Here is a 10,325-nt window from a genome sequence, read left to right as displayed (position 1 = left end):
GCTCCTCAGGACGGAATCCCACTCTAAAACGGTGTCGTTTATGGGACTTCCACCACAGATTACCGTGGGACTCCCATGGATCAACCACTACCAGGCCAGGCTAAGGCCTACCCCCAGCCCAGACAGCAAGGCCGCACACACAGCAGCAGCACCCCTGGTGGTCTTCCCAGGAGCCCGGCCCTGGGAAGACCCTGACACAGGCTTTGAGGAGACCTTTTGACATTGCCACAGACACGGATTTAGAATGGTCCACCGCAAAAAAAAAGAAGATTTCACACCAAGTTGAGTAAGATAATATATCCACATCATACCCACGCACCACACCCTCCCACATGAAAGCAACGCACACACACACACACACACACACACACACACACACACACACACACACACACACACACACACACACATATATATATATATCCCTCTATATATGAACACTATGAACACTATGAACACTATGCGCGCACACACATACACACACTGCATTGGCAGTAGCCAATAATAAACTATGGCAACAAAGGAACACGGCCAGTCATTGTTTAATGGTACGTGTCTAAACTAGTGGCAGGCGTCAGGCTTCTGTTATCAGAGGGCATGCGACCCATTTCAGCTCAGAACAGTATGCTCAGCCTTTCCCACAGGCTGTTAAAGCGTCCACTGCTCTCTTTTGATCCTCTCTGAGCACCCGGGACAAAGCACATATTGTGACTCCTGTCTATTTGTGTCGGCTCTTTTTTCAGCCTGGACTCTATTCACGTATTTAATCCAATCCCATTCCCAATCCCATTCCCAACTAGGAGCCACTGAAGTGCTACAGCTGCTCTCTAGCTCGCTCCAGATACAGAATACAATCAAATCCCATTTTTTTATATAAAATATTTAAATATTCATATTATTGCCATAGCCTGCGTAAAGGTGCAGATCATACAGTATTATGTATTCTGACTCCCTGTAAATGACAACCATAGTTATGTAAAGTAGCTGTGGACCTATACATATACTGTATAGACATTATGTTAGCATTTCGTCTATAGACTTCAAAAGTAACTGTTACTTATCATGAATAATAAAATTAGTGTTATTTGGAAGCCTGGAATACTGAAACGGAAATAGCCATATTAAAAAAAGGTCAACAAACCAGCGTGAAAAATCGCAGTCGGCGAGACCAACTAGGAATGGCTGACGTTAATGCTACATCGTTAGCTCACTTTCACAAATTAGACTTTTAATAACTTTCCGTTTTTGTTTGAACGATAATTTGTAAGTAGTAGGAGTGTATAAACAATATTCCTGGGTGTACATGCATTCATTAATGAGATTGAATCACTAGCAGTCACGACAAAGTTAAGTCATTATTTACCTTAAGCTAGCAGTGGGAGCTAAGATGCTAACGTCTGTTCGTCATGTAGCGTTAGGCTGCGTCAGCACGTGAGGTGAAGAACAGTGTGAAGTGAAGTAAGTGGACAGCTTTTTCATTAGCATATTTTATATTAAAATAATAGTAATAGTCAATTAAGAATAAGAATGTATTCTATATCATATCATAATAATAATAATCACTACTATAATAATAATATATTTTAAGTAAGTAATAGGCCTAACTATTTACAATTACATTATTGTAGGCCTATTACTACTGCTCTAAACGGCAGTTGACGCACAAGCACACACACACACACACACACGCACGCACGCACGCACGCACGCACACACACACACACACACACACACACACACACACACACACACACACACACACACACACACACACACACACACACACACACACACACACACACACACACACACACACACACACACAAACACGCTCATACTAGGTCAAGATGAGCCTAACTTTGTAATCCAGTGTGCCTTTTGGATTTGATATTTAGGATTGAAAGAGATTTTCCCCTAGACTGTCAACAAGTTGCTGTACTTTTTTCTTTGAGGTCGATTTAAAGTTAAAGGCTGAGTTGACGCTCATGGTCATCCACTTATGGGGTTTCAGATTTATTCATCGGAAAGGTCGCCTCAACAGTTTTTGGCAATGAATTGTGGATTTCTTTTAATCAGTTAATCCTTTTTTGGCAAATTCTGAGCAAAGTTCCAGTTAGTTAAAATTAGATTGGGGTTTGGCAATGGCGTTTTTTTTCTTTCTTTCTTGTTAATCCCTTAAGGCAAGTGAAATCGCTGGCCTTAATCGGCTTTCTGCTTTGGTTGCTGCACTTTGTTTAACTCAGCTTGAGGTGAAAGTGAGGAAATGACTGTGGAAACATTTTGTTTGAGTTTATTTTTCTGTGGTAGCCTGTTGTTGGCTTAATGTGAGCGGTAGTGGAATCATGGATGGGGACTTAACTGGTTCATACTGGTCGGCCAGTATGGGGAGGGTTCCATCAGGTACCAACAAATGCAGCTAGATTTAGATGTGTAAAAAATCTGTACTACTAAGTATTTTAGAGGCACATGAATAGATGAATGACGTGACAAACTTTTTTCCCACAAATGTTCATAGACAGCCGGTGTGTGATATTCAAAATTATGTTTCTTGAAATATGATTGTCGTTCGATGGCATTAATCATTTTTTAATCAATGCGCAGTGTGTGACATTTCCTGTACCAGTATATATTCTTATCTATTTTGTTTTTTTCTGTTTATTCCGTTTTTTTTTGCTTTGGTGTGTGTGTGTGTGTGTGTGTGTGTGTGTGTGTGTGTGTGTGTGTGTGTGTGTGTGTGTGTGTGTGTGTGTGTATTCGTCAGCCACCAGAAAGTGTCAAGCATCAAAATGACGTCCACAGCACGGATGATGGATGTCCCCAATTCAGTTTTGTTTCCTTCATACGGCCGGTAAGAAGAACGTTGAAATAAACATTCTAGACATTGCCTCAAAGTTATACCGTTACTATGAGGACCAAATCAATCTTTTAGGGACCCGTGACAGCAATCCAGCTCTCTATAAGAAATATTGATATTTATATTTCAGTTAGACAATGTTCAGACATTAGACAGTGTAATGTAGGTAACTGAAGTTACCAGAAAATGTTTACCGGTAATTGCTTAATCTCCACCACCACCTACATAAGATTCTGTTTGTGTGAGTGGGACAGGTATGTGCCAGATTGTTGCCGAGGGATTATTTCTCTTCCGAAAAACAAATTCTTGGAAGTTTTTTTTGTTTATTTACATGTTAAAATGCCTAAGCTGGGTGAAAGAAAGCTTTGGGTTTCTGGTTAGAGAAACACAACAGATTTCCAGGGAATGCTCAAAGTTGGGGCTTAGCTTCCGAGGAGAATGCGTCTATGAGTCTGCTTCCGGAGAGTGGAGAACAGCCAAGCCTTCTATCTTATTACTACCCACCTGAGACCACGATTACAGCCAATCAAATCCTGTTGTTACGGGGGCTTTGTTTTAAACTGCTGAGCATTGTGGGAAAAACGTTTTTTTCTTCAATGGATCAACAATCCTCCAATGAAATATTATTTATATTGTCGTGTCTGTGTGTGTGTGCGTATGTGTGTGGTGGTGCAATGGTGAGTAGCCTATTAGTACTTTGTGTGTTTGCACTATAATCTGGGTGGGAAAAGTACTTCAGAGGAATGAGTTGTGATAAAATGCTTGTTCTTGTTCCATGCGTAAAAACAAAATTGTACATTGTTTTATCAACAGTGGCAGGAAATTGTTTAACTTAAATACGTATAAAAAACATCAACCTGTTATGAAGAAAACCACAGAGTTGAAGTGCCATATGGAGAATTAATTTCACCGTTGGTTAAGCACAGCAAATGCAAATGTAGTTTCCCCTTTGCAGCTGTGATGCTGTACTATTAATATAATTAATGTCATAACCCATCCCCCTCTGGCAACTTTACTGTCAACATCATGAGCAGAAATATCGAGGAGATGTATGGCAAGACCTTCGTAAAATTATGATCTCATCATCATCATCACCATAGGGTCACAGATTAGCACTCTACACTCACGGTAATTCTTGTAAAGAACACTGTCATCCATTATTTTGCAATATCGGGACGCCCCGTTGAAGGTTTACTCCTTTCATAACACAAACCTCATGCTGATCGTATGACCACGGCGTTGTCCATGATCAGTGAAGACTTGTTGCCACCAGCCAACGGTTCCTCACGCGCTCTCATGAGCCAGCAGGAGGAAGCTGGGAGTGGGGGCAGGTTGTGAATGAGTTCTCTTATCTGGTCATGCTCATGTCTCAGTCTGGGTCCCAACAAGTGAACTGTAGCGTCTTGTGTTGATCACCAGATTAGATGATTTCATCGCTCGGGGATGATGCTCTTTGCTTTGGTTTTGAGGCATGGTTTCGCTTCATGTAATCTGTCATGAGTTGTTTAAGAAATCATCCTTGGTGTGTTCAGGATACAGGAAGTAGAACCGATGCAATTATTTTTCATACAATACTTTTCACATTTGTACGCAATCGTTTCCATCCAGACCTTGACGGCTTTGGTTTGTAATCCAAACCGGTGTAGTTGTATCTCATCATTTCAATCTTTAATCAAGTCAAAAAATCAAATTTAAACAGACATGATGCAGACATGTCGATGCATAAATCTCACATAATACAGGTCACGGTTGTTTCGCTCTGACTTGTAATATTTCCATAAAATATTCGACCGCACTGCCTATTCACAACAGAATAATAATAATCCTGGAAAATACCAAAAAAAGAGTTACCATGGCAACAGATGAGGCACAGGCAACCAAAAAGGGATGACAAAAATATGCCCAGAATATATATTCGATCTTTAAAAAGAAAAGGAAGAAATAGGAGAAATATCTACATCTAGATATAGATATAGATATACATATAGACGTGCGTTATTCTTTTGAGCATGTTTTTTTCTTGCCCCCTGTTGAGTTTGCACACTAACCATAATACCACTCCTTCCTTATGTGTCATTGAGCTCACAATATATAGGAAATACATTGCCTGGTTTATTTACAATGACACACAGTTCACAGTAGTGGGGATTGTTCCTATAGAGTCGTGTGAACCCTATGGATCGTGTGACCCCGGCCTCCACAATGCACCCCTGTGCATTGTTTACCGTTGGCCTTGCGTTCCCATCGCTGGAGTTGACTGGCCCCCATTCAGGAGGACAGAGACGGGGCCGTGTGTGTGTGTGTGTGTGTGTGTGTGGAGGAAGTCAGTGTCAGCCTGAAGTGGACCGGGGAGTAGGCAGCTGTTGGACTCTGTTCCCGGCACTGATTCTTGTGGCTCCAACGCTGCTGACAAGAGATGTGGTTTGAGGCACCATGTTGTCGTGTCCCTGTGCGTTTCTCTGCATTTACTCAAGGGATCAGCTTTATTAAGTGTTTATTATTATAAGGCTGTACATAAGCAGGACAGGGTTATTTAGTGTAGTTACTTGTGGTTAGGATGACGTGGCACGGCACAAATCGTGTTCAGTTTCGAAAGACATTCACGTCTTTGCGCATAAAAAGGTTGGTAATCTGTGTGTGTGTGGATATGGCTGGTTTAAACAGCCTCACCTGGCCGAGTCTGATTGGACTCTGGGGCTGGTTGAGGCTGCACACCTGTTGCTCATTGAGTAATCAGCGTGCACAGGGTAAACCAACCGTCAACACTCATGGAGAGATCTTCTGCATGGCAACGGTGAGCACCAGGCCAATGTATTATTATATGCCAAACATGCTATAAACCACATTTCTAACCCCACCACCCAATGTCCTTGTCTAGAGGAGTCCAATAATAGTCACCTTGGTGGAGTGTGGCAGCCACATAGCTGGAGTGGAGCAATGGACCTTGCTACAGTCATTGACTGTGTGATACAGACCTGAATAATTACCGTCTGGAAAAATGAATGTTGTGGCCTGGATAAACCTCGTTGCAAACCCATGTCCACCCAACCAGCTATGATCGGTATATATTTTATGACGTGTGTGTATGTGTTTTTAAGTCGGGCCTTATTGAGCTGTATAATGACACAATGGGCACAGACGTGCGTGTGTGTGTGTGTGTCTGTGACACACGTTGCTTGTTACCATATTCATGAGTCTAGACTCGTGTCTCATGTTGAATGTCATTTCACGATTCCTATCACAGTGCATGTGAATACATTTGTGCTTGACTGTCAGACATGCAGAATGTCTTCGTTTGTATCGTTAAATCTCGCCCAGACGCCCACTAGCAAATACGCTTGTCATAGCAGGCTTAACACAGGTGAGGCCTACAGCATTCATTTTGGATCGGTGTGTGTTATGTTATGTGTGTCTAAGCACCAGCGCTGCTCAATGTGCACCTGTGTTTGTACTACGATGGGTTAGGGTTGGGTAAAAAGGGTCCGTTCATTCATAGATAGCGTGCTAATGAAGAGGAGGAGTTCTGCTCTGTCCAATACCATCACCCTTTTCACCCATTCTTCCCCCCCCTGATCCTTGTTAACCAGCCATTGGTTGATTCAAGGTGCTGCCAGGATTACTGTGGCATGATGGGGGTTTGTTTCCTCTTTACCCCTGATCCTTAGCCCCCTCAGTTGTCATGGTAATTCGGGGCTCTTGCAAAAAAACTAAAAAAACGGCTGGTATTCAGAAGCCTTGTGTGTAACACCTAGATGATGGATCTGAGGTTCGTGTGTGTGTGCGTGTGTGTGTGTGTGTGTGTGTGTGTGTGTGTGTGTGTGTGTGTGTGTGTGTGTGTGTGTGTGTGTGTGGCAGCCAAGAGATGGATTTGAATGTCTCTCTGTCTTTTTCTTGCTTTTGCTTTCACTCTTGCTCTCTCTATCTTTCTCTCTCATATAAAATTGTAAGAGGAAATGGAAAAATGCATTTGAACTGAGGAAAATGCCTCTTATTCTATGCATTAAATCGTCATTATAATTTGCCTTCAAGGCCAGGGGATTAGCTCATTTGCTTGTGCTAAAAATCGCCCAGTCCGTTTAGAAAGGGGGGATTTGACTCCTTAAAAGAACAGTTGAAGCTGGAAGTTGAATTCATGTGTGTGTATATGCAAGCTGGCACTTTTAAGCTATAGCTCGCTTCATGATTACATTATTTACGGCAGATATCAGATGGATGGCTTTCGTATGTCGAATGTGTGCTTATCCGTGATGCTCATGTTTTTTTTACATTTATGTCTTCTGTCCCTCTACCACCAGCCCCCCCCCCCTCACTGTTAATCAGGCCAGAGGAGGTTCAACAAGCCTGTTGCCATAGTGACCAAAAGTACAAATCATTGACCAATAATCAGTCCCTAGACAGTCCCCACTTACCCTCAAACTGAAGTGTTTGTGTGTGTGTCATTATGTGTGTATTATTGTCTAAATGTGTCTGTGTGTGTGTGTGTCATTATAGGTATGAGTGTCTGTGTCTGGTTGTGAGCCAGTGTGTCTCTGTGTGCTTGTGTTTTATGTGTTTTTGTGTGCTTGAGTGTGTGTGTGTGTGTGTGTGTGTGTGTGTGTTATTATATGTCTGATTGTCCAAATGTGTCTGTGTGTGAGTGAGTGTGTGAGCGTGTGTCTCTCTGTGCATGTGTTTTATGTGTGTCTGTGTGCTTGAATGTGAGTGTTTGTGTGTTATTCCTTCAGCCCTCGTCTGATGTCTGTCTCCTCTTAACCTCGCCGCTCCTCCCTCTCCTGACTCTCCCTACATTAAATCAGGAGTCAGACATCGGGAGCGAACTCTACCCCTCGTAACGCTGACAAGATGCCGGCCGTCACGCTGGTGTTAACTTTTTCCCATGACCCTTTAGATCCCGATAGGGGGACAAGATTCAGTGTTGAAGTGGATTTAATGCATACATTTTTAATGAATGTTGATTAACTATATAATGTATGATCGTTTTTTATCTTTCCTGTGTGTGTGTGTGTGTGCGTGTGTGTGTGTGTGTGTGTGTGTGTGTGTGTGTGTGCGTAGAAAACATGTGAGAGAAACACAGAATTATTCATGGGGTAAAGTAAGAGGGAACGGTTATGTAACTAAAGCAAAAAAATCTTGCATACAGAAGTGACACAGAAAGCCTGTGTCTCCACTTTGCCTGAGGTCTCTCTCTCTCTCTGCAATTAGACCTCTTCATTTTCTTTCCATGTGGAGGGTTGGCAGACATAGACTGAGATGTGGTTATCCTGGTACACCAAGGCCAGCTCAACGATGAAGTGGTCTCATCATGAGACGGTCTTCAAGAGACCTTTACTGGGCTGGTCGACAATGTTGCCACAATTTGCCCCTTTTTAAAAATTGTGTATTTAGAAAATTATATTACAGTTGAGCGCACTCAGTACCAGGCTACTACCAATGCCCGACCAACATAACCTACGTTAGAACCCTAATATCTCTCTCTCTCTCTCTCTCTCTCTCTCTCTCTCTCTCTCTCTCTCTCTCTCTCTCTTGCCTCTCTGCTCTCTTTCTCGGTCTCTCCTCTCTCTCTCCCTCTGTCTCTCTCCCCCTCCCTACGTCTACCACTGTCTCGACCCCCACTCCTTCCTGAGTGACAGGTGAAAATGAGATTGCGCGCATCTAAAAGATGTGACTGAGGTGTGAATGCACAATACGTGTGGCACATTTAAACGTAACAGGGCTATTCTCTTTAAATCCCTCCATCTCATTCCACCTCAAGGACAAAGAAATCGCAAGAGACCTCCATCACAGAGGAGATGAAAGCTAACCCCATCCCCTTACCCAGACCCAATAATAAGGGTGAACACTAGCTCAGTTGGGTCTGCAGGCATAATGCCAGCGGCCATAATCAACATCATGAGCTACACTTTTGCTAGTCCCTACTTCAAGACACCTCTCTGATTAAAGGTCTATAGAGTTTCTGCTTTAGGATTTTCTTTGGCCCATTCACTCGCACAAAGTGCCATGATGTCATGTTGAATAACTGTGATATTGGTTGATTGAAAAGTATGCAAAGATGACTCCAAAGATGGCTGAAATATTGGAGAGTTGTGGCTTAGTTACCATGGCTACTTATATTGGCAAAATGTGTGTTTTTTTTGTACACACAGGGCCACGAGAGCACCAGCGGCAGTGGATCTGCTTTTCTTGATCCTTGATCCAATGCAACTCCTAAAGGATAAAATAAAGTAAAAAACAAAAACAAAAAGCTCCTTCTTTTCTTTAACAGGAAGTCCATCCCGGTCTGGTTCCCCCTTCCTGTCTGGGGAATGCTCTGGCCAGACTCACTTCCTGGTGGTGCTGGGGACTGTGGGAATCACAATCTTACAGGTCACCTGGCAACCTGGCTTGACTTTCTAGGTATGTTACGCAACCTTTGAACACAATGTGATATGTTATGTACCGTTAAATCAAGTGTTTTGTACAGGATTTAGAAAACAAAATGGAGATATATTGTCTCACTCCAGTGACTTTTCCAACTATTTCTTCCAACTTCCATCTTTAATTCGATATCCTTATTGTGCGATTGGGACACTGTATACAGGCTTTGTGTGTATCTGTTTGTGTGTCCATGTCCTGTTTCTCATTCCCGGTTTCTCTCTCTCTCTCACTCTCTCTCTCTCTCTCTGTCTCTGTCTCTGTCTCTGTCTCTCCCTCTCTCCATGTTGCCAATATCCAGAGCAATAATTAACAATAAGTGTCACCCCAGCCGACACACACACACACACACACACACACACACACACACACACACACACACACACACACACACACACACACACACACACACACACACACACAATAAGAGCATGCTGTTAGTAATATTCATCCATTTTGTTCCATGGCAGTTGCGTGCGTGTGTGTGTGTGTGCGTGCGTGTATGTGTGCGTGATCTTGTCTCTGCAGGGCTGTCTGGAGGGGGTGTGGTGGTGTCTCTGGTAAAGGTCACTGGAGACACCACGACCGTATTTCTTCCCCTCCAGACAAAACGTCATCAACACGGCGACCATCGCGAGAAAATAAATTAACACCCAAACAAGATTAGTTTGAAATTCGAAAAACCACTATAAACCTACAGAGGGCAATGAGATGATTTAATAAGAACAATAACGGCACTAATGAGATCTAGCCAAGCGTGCTCCCGACGAAATGAGAAAGATAATAGCAACTAAGAGTATAAGAGCGCAGGACGAAGGAGTAAAGATAATAGAAAGTACAAATAATAGAAAGTAAGATAAGAATAGCAAACGACAAAGTAAAGATACAGCAAAGATAATGAGGACAGATAATAGAAAGTAAGATAATAAGTGAACACGACAAAGAAGAGATAATAGAAAGTAATATAAAAAAAGCGAACGACAAGGAAAAGATAATAGGAAGTAAAAAGTAAGAGCACACAACAAAGTAAAGCTAATATAAAGTAAAATAATTAAAGTAA

General features: G+C 42.4%; 1 protein-coding gene across 1 annotated transcript in view; it reads right to left on the bottom strand.

The window, feature by feature from the left end:
• The window catches only part of m1ap (meiosis 1 associated protein), a 33,860-nt gene extending 32,417 nt beyond the window's left edge, over positions 1 to 1,443 (bottom strand). The window contains exon 1 of the mRNA XM_030350052.1: positions 1,364 to 1,443. The gene's annotated coding sequence lies outside the window, so the exon portion shown is untranslated. The remainder of the gene's footprint in view (positions 1 to 1,363) is intronic.
• Between the last annotated feature and the right edge of the window lie 8,882 nt (positions 1,444 to 10,325).

This window comes from Gadus morhua, unplaced genomic scaffold, assembly GCF_902167405.1.
Source record: "Gadus morhua unplaced genomic scaffold, gadMor3.0, whole genome shotgun sequence".
In the NCBI taxonomy this organism is placed as follows: Eukaryota; Metazoa; Chordata; class Actinopteri; order Gadiformes; family Gadidae; genus Gadus; species Gadus morhua.
Note: the sequence above shows the minus strand (reverse complement) of the source record. Positions and strands in the feature narration are given on the sequence as shown.